The sequence below is a fragment of the Cynocephalus volans genome, chromosome 14 (genome assembly GCF_027409185.1).
Source record: "Cynocephalus volans isolate mCynVol1 chromosome 14, mCynVol1.pri, whole genome shotgun sequence".
In the NCBI taxonomy this organism is placed as follows: Eukaryota; Metazoa; Chordata; class Mammalia; order Dermoptera; family Cynocephalidae; genus Cynocephalus; species Cynocephalus volans.
The window spans coordinates 61,341,940-61,354,024 of record NC_084473.1 but is presented as its reverse complement, the minus strand read 5'-3'; positions in this window follow the sequence as shown (position 1 = coordinate 61,354,024).

Sequence of the window (12,085 nt, the reverse complement as noted above, 5' to 3'; positions counted from 1 at the left end):
CATTTTAACCATTAAGTGTACAGTCTAGTGGCATAGAGTATGTTCTTACTGTCATACAAACCATCATCACTATCCAAGTCCAGAACTTTTTCTTCATCCCAAAGAGAAACTCTGTACCCATTAAACAGTAACTCCTCTTTTCACCCTCCCTATAGCCTCTGGTAATGACCATTCTACTTTAGTCTCTATGAATTTGACTATTCTGGATACCTCACTCATATAAGTGGAATCATACAATATTTGCTCTGTTGTGACTGGCTTACTTCACTTAGCACAATGTCTTCAAGATTCAACCACATTGCAGCATGTATCAGAATTTCCTTCCTTCTTAAGGTTGAATAATGCTCCATTGTATGAATATACCACATTTTCTTTATCCATTCATCCATTAATTGACATTTAGGTTGACCCCACCTTTTGGTTATTGTGAATAATGCTATGAACATGGACGTAGGGCAAGCTGAAAGGTACATTTCTGACTAATGAAGCATTTTTCAGTTATCCCAAAGTACTTTGCAAATAACTTTTGTATGAGGAAATTTTTTAAAATTTAAGTAAATTTCCCAATATAATATGAAGTTATTATAATCAAGAAAAAATAAATACATTATAAATCTAAGACAAATATAAGAAATTATTGGATGATAATGTATTAGAAAAATACAAGAAATGGCATTTTTTGTATCATAGATGGATAGAAGAATGCAAACCTGTTGTTAGGTCTACGCACCAAACAGTTCAATGTCTGCCTTTGGCTGACTGTCTGGTTTAACCAATTTGCACTCAAAATTTGGTCAAAGGATGGGCATAAAGAATAAATTTGATCAAATTATAGTGTTTCCTTGATGAAAGTATCTTGTCTTGTCCTTTCTATATAAATTCCAGTTCTCTGCTGCAGCTTTTGACCTTCTGGTATAAACTGAACTGAGTTTGGAAATACATTTAGAACAAACCCACTAAACCAGTTGTTTTCAACTGGAGAACTGTGTGAAACATTTGGCAATGTCTGCAGACAGTTTCAATTATCCCAAGTAGGGGAGTGCTATTGGCAACTAGTCAGTGGAGGCCAGGATGCTGCTAAACATCATGCAACGCACAGGACAGTCTCCACAAGAAAGAATTATTCAGCCCAAAATGTCAATAGTGCCACTGATGAGAAATCCTGAACTAAATGAACAGAGTATATCAAACAAGTACAATCAACCTGGAAAGAATTGGTATTTGAAAGCAGTTGAACACACAGAGGCTATATTCCCAGTTCTCAAAAAGGTGCCCATAAATACTGAATGCTGATAATAAGGCTTCAATATTTTCTTCCCTACCTCCCTCTCTTCCTTCTTTCTTTCCTTCCTTCCTCCCTCCCTCTTTCATCTCCCTTCATTCCTCCATTCTTCCTTCCTTATTTCTTTTTTTCTTCCTGTAGTGGACTGAATCATGTCCTCCCAAACCTCACTGAAGCTTGATTTGTGTCCCCAAGTTTATGTATCAGAATCTTAGCCCCCACTGTGACTGTTAAAAGGGTGAGAAATCCTATTACAGTAATTGAAAGGTGGAGACTTGAAGAGGTGATTGGGTTGCTGGACCATGCAGTAATGGATGGATTAAAAATGGTGGTCAGGGGCGTGGTTCTGAGGGCTTTAAAAGAAGAGGAGAGTCTCTCTCTCTCTCTCTCTCTCTCTCTCTCTCTCTGCTTTCTCTTGGCTTCCACCGTCTTGCAATGCAAGACCCCTGGGTCACTGTCACCACCACCAGATGGACTTTGGACTTCCCAGCCTTAGAAACTGTAAGCAATAAATTTCGTTTTTCTTTATAATTACTCAGTTCTGTGTATTTTGTTACAAGCAAAGCAAAACAGACTAATATACTTTCTTTCTTTGAAGGAAACTTATCTTCCATTTTCTCTATTCACGTTGGAGTTTGGTCATTATTTTAAAGTGGTAAGAAATATAATGGGGGTAGGGGTTTCAGGTTGGATGTCAGGCAGCCTGGAACCAGTCTTACTTCCTTGAGGTAGAAAATATTGATCGTGGGACCGCAGGTAGAGTTTTCCTGACCATCCATTTCCTCCTCTCACGAATGGGCAGGGCCAATTTTCACCATGGGCTCTGCTCCAGCTTTACTGGGAGTTCACTGCTGGTGTCACTTCTGATTGGTTCATGTCTCATTTGGACTGGTTGGTGCCCAAGCCAAATAGTTTTACTGTTGATATAACAACTATACTGCCTACCCCAAACGGTTTGGAAGGATCTTGTAACAGTAACTGAAAATACTTTCAAAAGAATAACAACCATGTAAATGTAAGGTCCTAAGAAATGAATGGATATGAAAATACTGAGCATGACAACCTAAAGACCAAAATGTGCTTGGCTCCAACTGGGGGTTTAGGGTGAGGTTATTTTAATTTATTTTGTTTTTCAAGTTAAGTCTTTGTTTTTGCCACCATTTAATTTGAGGTAAAACAAAGGCCATCATGGCCTTGAATTTTATCTCAGAGTAGCTCAAACCCTTTTTTGGTCACAGGAGAGCAAATTATGACAGAAAAGAAAAAAAAACCTTCTAAATAATTGGGTCATCATGGCTTGGATCCATGTGAGCTCTTGTGGGACAAGATTTAATCACTTCATAAATTGCGTATGTTGATTGTGCTATAAATAATAATCCTGTGTGCCTCATTAAGCTCCAAATGCATGTTCTTGCGTGAAACTCATTTCTTTTCTTGCCAGCCTGACTAGATGCATTGTCCTTGGAGCTTTGTCTTGGGAAACAGGTGTACCTGGCTCTGTGTTAGGTGGGTGGCAGGTGTCTCAAGAGCAGTAAATTTATATGCTCCTCAGTTTTGACAACCCAAGCTCTAAATTAACTATCAAAGCTTCTCTCTCTCTCTCTCTCTCTCTCTCTCTCTCTTTTTTCTTAACTGGTGGATCAATTAATAAAAATTACCAGATAGAAAAAGTAATTTGGCTCCTGAGACTTGGAACAATCTGTCTTACTCTATAAAGACTTGAGATGGATTTTTACAATAGGCAAGCCTGTCCTAATTTCTTCTACCAAAACCATTTAAAATGTATTTATATAGAATGAGCCAACTTCTTTTGATGCAGCAGTGGCAAATAAATCATAGAAGTTGAATGGATTTTCTTTAAACAAGTAATTCCCACCTCTCTATAGTGGTTCATATACAAAAGACCCATTTATAGTGAAGTTGGGCCATATGAGGTTTGCCTTCCTAAGACAACCTGTAGGCAGTTCTACCCAAGGTGGGTTCCATTGACTAGTACCAGTCAGCAAACTCTTACCTGTCCATGACAATATGAGCACAGAAATTCAGAGTAACCATCTGGGAAGCTTTATAGCACTATAAGTATGTGATTATTTTTCTAGAACTTCATTTTCATTTCATTTGGCACAAGTGTCAGTTCGTGTTGGGTTGGAAGTGAAAAAAGCTGGTACTTCCCTGAGACAGTTTGAGAAGTGCTGTTGTAGGGAGTTCTTTCAGCACTGTATCATCTTCTCCAAGTATGACTGTCTTCACATTTTTTTTTAGGCAATAGAATAATGCTGTTTTGTCCTTAGCCGCTCTGCTTCAAAGTATGAAAATACAGCTGGTGTTTTCACCTGAAAATATCAGCTCTTCATCAGAGAACTGGTTTCCATTCCTTCTGCCCTTCTAGTCTCCTTAATCCTTTCCACACAGGACTCGTTTCCTTCCAGATCTTACACAATACAAAAACATGCCCTGCGTAAGGTGTTTGTGACACTCTGGCTAGGCCCCAGTGCGTAGAAGGGTGCTAAGAAGTATCTTCTCTCTCTGTTGCCTCCACGTTCCTCCCTCCCATTCCAGGAGGAGTTGGCGTGTTATCATTCTTACATCAGAGATGAGTTAGGTTAGCTGAGATGTGACGTAGCCTGTAATAGGATATGAGTGACCTTCCTTCTTCATAGTGGGCCCTAGACTGTGAAGGAAGCAGCACTGACATAGGCACCTTCCTGGCCTCTTTGTGTATTCCCCTGGTCCTCGTGCCCTTCTCTGCCTTGATGAGCCCCCATGGAGCCTTTCATAGCTCCAGGGCTCCTCTGGTAGTGAACATAGCATCTGTATACCTATATCTACTTTTGGGGGCAGTATGTGTGTATGGGGGGAAGAACCGGACAATTACTTTTTTACTAAAAAATTTCAAACCCAGAATTGACAAATGCTAATTTTACCTTTTTTTCAAGATAGTTTTTGTTTGTATTTGCAGAACTAACATATTAATTTTTTTTTTGGTTTTTTTGGCAGCTGGCTGGTATGGGATCCAAACCCTTGACCTTGATATTACACGGCTGTGTTCTACCCAACTGAGTTGACTGGCCTGCAATTATTTATTTTTCACAAACACTTATATAGCACTATATCACTTATCTATTGCTGAATTACAAATCACCCCCAAACTTACTGGCTTAATATAAGAAGAATTAATTGTATTCTTATCTGTCATGATTCTGTGGGTTGGCAGGACTCAACTAGGCATTTCTCTCACAAGGTTGCAGTCAGATGGTGGCAGAAGCTGGAGTCATCTTAGAGGCTTCCTTACTGACGTGTCTGGTAGCTGATGGCTAAGACTGATGCCTGATGGCTAAGACTTCATCTAGCGTTATCAGCTGGAATTCCCACATATGGCATCTTCATGTGGCCTGGGCTTTGTCACAGCATGGTAGCTGGTTCTAAGAGGGAATATTCCAAGAGGACCAGAAATCTTATTGCCTCTTATGACCTAACTTGGGGGATTACATGGCATTAATTCTGCCATAGTTATAAGCCCACTGAGATTCAAGAGGAGAAAACATGGACACCCCATTTCTTGACAGGAGAAAGTCAAATGTCACATTGTAGGAAGATCATGTAGGATGGGAAGTCTTGTTGTGGCTGTCTTAGAAAATACAATGTGCCACACACACTTATTATGTGCCAGGTACTATTCTAAGTGTTTTACAAATAGTGCATATCTGTAATCAAGATGTGGTACCATCAAGATGTGATGTCCATAATCAAGATGTTGTATGTTTAAAACTTTTTTATAAATGTTTTCATATGGTATGTATCATTTTATAATATTTATTGCTCCACTTACAGGTTTTTTTTTGTTTTGGGGGGTTTTTCTTGGTGACTGGCTTGTATAGGAATCCAAACTCATGATACTTACAGTTTTGAGCTCTATTAAGCTGATACTTGAGGGCTAATTCATTTCTTTTATATTTTTTAAAAAAAATCTGTACAGCCACACAGAACCAATTCATTTCTTTTAATTGCTACTATGTAATGTGTGTATATTTGTATTGCCTAATATTTTTATTAATTTATAGGAATATACCACAATTTATCCATTCTCCCTGTCCACATATCTTCATTTCTTAATTGAAATTATATAGTACATGTTACTTTATGACATCCTTCAAAAACCACAGTCATCAGAACCAGAACAAATTCTGGAAAAGAAAGAAAAAAGAAAAAAGAAAAAAAAAGACCACAGTAAATGGTCAACACTTTCCCATGCTACCAGGTATCTTCCCAACACAAAATTTTATTTTATTTTATTTATTTATTTTTTTAAAGATGACCAGTAAGGGGATCTTAACCCTTGACTTGGTGTTGTCAGCACCATGCTCTCCCAAGTGAGCTAATCGGCCATCCCTATATAGGGATCCGAACCCATCATCTTGGTGTTATCAGCACCACATTCTCCCAAGTAGGCCACGGGCCGGCCCTCCAACACAAAATTTTAATTGTCCACCTTCATTGGCCACCTTGTATTCATCCATTATATGAAAGGAACATAATAGTTTAACTAAACCCTTCGAGTTGAACCTTTAGGTTGTCTATAATTTCTTTTCACTATCATAAATAAAGCCACCACAATCATCCCTGTATGTACATATTTGAGTACATCTTTATTATTTCCTTAGGAAAATTATAACGAGAGGACTGACCACATGAAAGAGTATAAACAATTTTGAGGCTTTTAATACATATTGCCAATCTCGGATCACATTTTATTTATTTTTAAATTATAATTAATGCCAGAAACACCTGGGTATCTCCACCCTACTTAAGAAATAAAACAATGCCAATCAGTTGAAGCCTTGTGTGCCCTTCCCATTCCAACCCCCTCCCTTTCTCCTGAGACCCCCACTATGCCAAATGTATTTATTATGCCTATGTATTTATGTATTTACATAAACAAAATAAAAACATATAATCTTTTCATGTATTTATATATTCATATAAATGAAGTCATATTATATGTATCCTTCTGTAACTTTGCTCAATATTATGTTTGTGAGATTTTGTATTTGATTTTATTGATACACATAATGCTAGTTCATTCACTTTCACTGATGTGTAGTATTCCATCGTGTGGATATACAGGAACTCTCTGTGCTATCCTTGCAGCAACTTTTCTACAAATTAAAAATATATATATCATTCTCTCATTCATATTGGTGGACATATTTATGAATTAAACTTCTTCTAGACCCAGTGGGTAGGAACCAAACAAGATCGATCCAACTACAGTCTTTCCTATAACACTGCAAACCTACCCTCCCAATCTCAGAAGCAACCATTTCAAACTTTCTCCACTCTTCAGTCCTCCGACCCTACCACATTCCTTCTCACTCCCTCAGATCTACTTCACAGCAAGAAATAAGCATCAGAAACTTCCTCAACTTCTTATGACCCAACATGCGGCCCACCTGTTCCACACCCACCTGCTTTTCTCCATTCCTTACCATTTCACCGGAAGAGGTGTTTCCCATGTGGTCACAGACTACACCCTTCACCGGTGCCCTGGATTTTCCCTGCTGCTACCATCTCAGGAAACTCTCTCTAGCAATAATCCTCTCTCCTTTCTCTCCAACTTCTCCCTCTCTAATGATGTGTTTAGATATATTCTGTTATCTTCAACCTTAAATATAATTCCTCAGTACTATGTCTACTTTAGACATCTCCTTTGCCCTTCATTCACAGCCAAACTTCCTGAAAAAGTCATCACACTCATCTCTCCTTTTTCACCTCCCACTTTTCTGTTCTTTTTCTATTTGATTTCTCTGAGCATTCGACACTATTAGCCACACTATTCTCCTTTTTAAAAAAAAAGCTTTATTGAGATATAAATCACCCATTTAGTGTAAAATTCAATGGTTTTTAGTGTATTTACAGATATATGCAGCCAACACCATAGTTAATTTAAGATTGTTTTCATTACCTCATAAAGAAACCCAGTAGCCTTTCATTATCATGTCCTCTTCCCTCCATCCTCCCCCACCAGCCCTAAGCAATTATTCATTTACTTTCTGTCTCTGCAGACTAGCCTATTCTGGACTTTCATGTGACTGGAATCACATAGCATGTGGACTTTGGGACAGGCTTTCTTTACTTAGCACGTTTTTGAGGTTTGTCCCAAGTTATAGCATGTATTCAGTATTTCATTCCTTTTTATAGCTGAATAATATTCCATTTTATGGATATACCACATTTTGTTTATTCATCAATTAATGGATGTTTGGGTTGTTTCCCACCTTTTGGCTCTTGTGATACTGTTACTATAAACATTTGTGTACAAGTTTTTGTGTGGACATATGTTTTCTTTTCTCTTGAGTATATATCTGGGAGTGGAATAGCTGGGTCAAATGGTAACTCCATGTCCAATCATTTGAGGAACTGTCAGATTGGTTTCCAAAGGAGCTGCACCAGTTTATATTCTCACCAGTAAAGCCTGAGCGTTCCCATTTTTCCCACATTCTCACCAACACTTGTTTTTATCTGACTTTTTGATTGTAGCCATATTATAGTGCATGAAGTAGTGTCTCATCATAACACACTTATCATTCTTCTTGAATATAAATGATTCCCTTGGCTGCCATGAGATTACACCCCTAGGAACACGGTGTAATTTTCAAGAAAGTGACCCTTATACATATATAAGATGATGTGTCAAAGATTTGACTCAACTAATTAATTAATTAGGAAACCACTAAGACGGTAAAGCTGAAACAAAGAACATCTTGAGAAACCAGGGTTTATGCAGTCCTTTAAAAGAGTTAGAATCACAACACAAAGAAATGATAAATATTTGAGGTGAAGAAAATAGAATAAAATAAAATGTTAAAATAAGATTGCTAGGTTAGATACAAAATTGGTTAATGTCCTACAGGGCAATAAACCATGACTTTTGGTCTTACCCAGTGGTATGCTGAAACCAACTCATACCAGCTTTTGAGAGCTGATCATCAAATATTCAGAAACTTTAAGCCAGCCCCCCTTCCCCAAGCCAGTTTACAGCACATCAACCAATGTTACTACTTCTACTAGAAATAAATTATTCAAACCCCCTACCAGACACAAACTAACATGTTAGCAAGTACTTTCATGGAGTCTCAGCCCTTAATTAATAATAAAGAGCATCAGTCAGTTATGTATGGGTTCTACCTCAACTGTCCTAGGCTCTCTTCTCTTTCCACTTCTCACAGTCTTCCCTATCATTGTCTAATTAACTACTACTCATCCTTTAGACTGCTTAGGTCAAATAACCCTTCCCTAACTCCGCAGGTAAAATTGGCTTCTGCTCTTTCAGAGCACTTACTGTAATTCTAATAAGCAATTCGTGGTGATATTAATTGTTTAATATCTGTCTTTGCCACTAGACTGTAAATTCCATGACAGGAGGGCTCATGTCTGTTTTTTCACTTCTGTAATCCACAGAGCCTAAATAGACATGTATTGAATAAATGAATTAGTGAATGAGTGAGTACATGAATGGAGGAATAAACAGATGGTTGGATGGTGATATCATCATTCCCTTTCATAGCCTCAGTTTTCTTTCTTTTTCTTTTTTATTTTTTTGGCAGCTGGCCAGTACAGAGACCTTGGTGTTATCAGCACACTCGAAACAACTGAGCTAACTGACAAGCCCCATGGCCTCAGTTTTCATCTGTATATTGGTGAATTTAAAGAAGCATGTATGGCCAATTATCTTTCTATTTTGAGACTGAATAACAAAATGATATTCAGGGAAAGTCTCTTGTTATATTCGTAAGTGCTAGAATACCGGAATTCATGGAGATATTTTGGAAAGTATGCCAAATGTCAGCAATGGGGGCATGCAATTTGGCTATTGCTTGACCTAGGAGATAGCATGCTCCTGCACACAAAGTGTTGGGAGACAGTTCTCCATGGGTCTCTCATGTCTCTGCATGTCTTCTAAGTAAAGGCACCAATAGACTTTTGTTCTATTCTATCTCTTCAAGGATAATGCTACCTTGGAAGATGGAGATAGTGTCTTTCTCTAGAGCAGAAGGTGGGTTTTTTGCATAATAAATATAGTGTCTCCCTCTGGGTTGAAGGTTGGGTAATAGGTTTGTTTACAGCACACTATACAAAACTGGATTTCCCTAAGCTTGGAGTTTCTGTCATGTAATGCAACCCACCACGTGTGTGGGCATCACCTGGACCTCACTGTGTCACCTACAGGAATTGGAGTCAGGGAACCAATGCAAGAAAATGATAAATTTTTGGCTACTGCTATTGCTGTGAGTAATAAACTGTCCTTTGTCACAGGAGATTTGTCTTTGGTCAGCATCCACAAAACTGTGGCAGATTACTTAGCTTGCAGATAGGATAAAAAGCTCAAACCCTTCACAATGCTTGACACAAAGAAGCTATTTATTAATATTCCTATTAATTGTTTGGTAATCAGGAAGCAAATTTTTAAAGCATTTTACATCATATTATAATGATTGTTACTTGTGAGTATATATAGGTGCTTTACAGTGTTTATTTATGACTTAGAAAATTATTGGGAGTTTTGTGTCTATTTGTAACTGATTATACTTTTCCCCCTTTAAATAATATGAAATAGCTTCCCAGTTTGGATTTTCACCAGAGTTTCTACTTTTCAGAAGAGTTTGTCTTATGTTAAGTGATGCTTGTACATTTGTCCATACTTCCTGGTAAATGGTTTTGGAAATACGTTAACTCATTCTCTCAAGTGTAAGCTTAGCATTGCCAACAACCACCCCAAAGACAAGAGTCACACATTATTTTTTACATTCCTCCCATGACTCCTGTAAGGCTATGTACAAGCTTCGTTCCAAACACTATCACCACGTCAATATGGTGTCTTGTGCTTTCCAAAGATTGCAGCAATGGTATCTCCCACCCCACATGCTTTTGTGCAATGGGACCTTGTCATTCCCTCTTCAAAAGGTAGAATCTATTTCTCCATCCGCTTGAATCTGGGCAGGCCCTGTGACTGCTCGATCAATAGGATATGGCAATGTAACTGGAGAAGTCCCAGGCATAGTTCTTTGCTAGCCAGGCAGCTTTTGCTCTTGCTTCTTGAAATGCTTGTTTTTAGGCTGCTGTCTCTCAGAATTCAGTTTTCATGTTGTGAGAAGCCCAGGCCACATGGAGAAGCCACATGTTAGTGCTTGGGTGACAGCCTCAGCTGTGCTTTTGATCAACATTCAGCATCAACTGCCAGACAGGTGACAGAGCCATCTTGGACGTCTAACCTCATTGAGGCTTCAGGTGACTGCAGTCCCTGTTGGCATATAATTGCAATTGCATGAGAGACACCAAGCAAGAACTGCTGAACTGAACCCAGTCAACTCTCAAAACCATGAGAAATAATAACAAATTGATGTTTTAAGCTACTCTGTTTTGGAGTAGCTTGTAACACAACCACAGATAACCAGAACAAAGGGGCCCCTGAATAAAAAATTTTACTTGACTATGTGGTTCTAAACCCATCTTCATATGCTTAGAATTCTCAAAGGCAGGAAGCAAGTTTTACTCAAGATCCAGCATGGCAACTTGTACCTACTAGACATTATTTAAGTATTTCTATGAATTACTGAATGTATAGAAAACTAAAATCACTATAAAGCATGTGTTAAGTCCAATGTTTTTTTGTTTTTACCTGTTTTGCTCATTTTCAAACCAAACACTTGGAAGTAAATCTTCCTTAATTTAAATTTATCTGTTCTCTCCTTGCTTCCTCATGAGGATGGCCAGATCTCCAGACCAGAATCCAGACAACCTGTTTGACCACAAGTTTGAACTCAGGTGGGAGGATATTCCAGAACTGGTTTCGCTATTGTTGGGCAATAGTTTGAATCAGATGTTATTAGGGTAGCCCAGCACACAGGCTCATTCATCACTGTTTTTAAGGATTTGAGAATGTTGATCATGATCCTGGGGATACAATCTTCAGATCTCAGAGCATAAAGCATTTTTTGTCTCAAAAAATGGTCACTGTGAAGCACAGCAGGGGACAGCCATGCCCTCCCCCTTTATCAGCCTTCGTAGTATGCCTCTTCGTCTCTCATTCCCTATGTTCCAGCCTTGCTGGCCTTTCAAGTCCTTGAGTACACCATGTTCCTTCCTGCTACAGAACCTTCGCACATGCTGTCTCATTCTCCTACTTGCACCTTTCCATTCCCTCATCTAGCCAAATTCATTTTGCCTCACTTCAAACACAGGTCCCACAAAGATGCTTTTTCTGATCTCTGCAGAGTGGGTGAGGTGCCCCAGTTATATGGTCCCATAGCACCCTATATTTCTCCACAGCATAATTTATAATTTTAATTATATATACTTAATTATGTAATTACTTTATTTCTCCTAAGGTGCACATTTTTTACATGTTTATGAGACCATTTACATAGCTTAATCTATACATTAATGTGCCTTTACTATTCTACTGCCATCATTGACATAACTTTACTATTCCAGGAAACTCCTACCCAGGAAGATAAAGTTGCAAATAGCTTTATTGTTGATTCCATGAATTTTCAGAAAGACACATCAACTTTTCACAATAAAGCATCAAGTGACAATTTATGTCCCCAGATTCTTTAAACACCTTGCCTCAAGTTGCTGTATCTACCAGTCCTAAACTATTATATCATGATCCTTATCCAATGCTAACAACACTTCCCTTTCCCCTCATTAAAAGACCCACCTTAAACCTTTAAAAGTTTAATAAATAGTCCAATCTTGCCCTTACTCACCTCTGAGGTATACAAAGACTGTCAAGATGGTGCT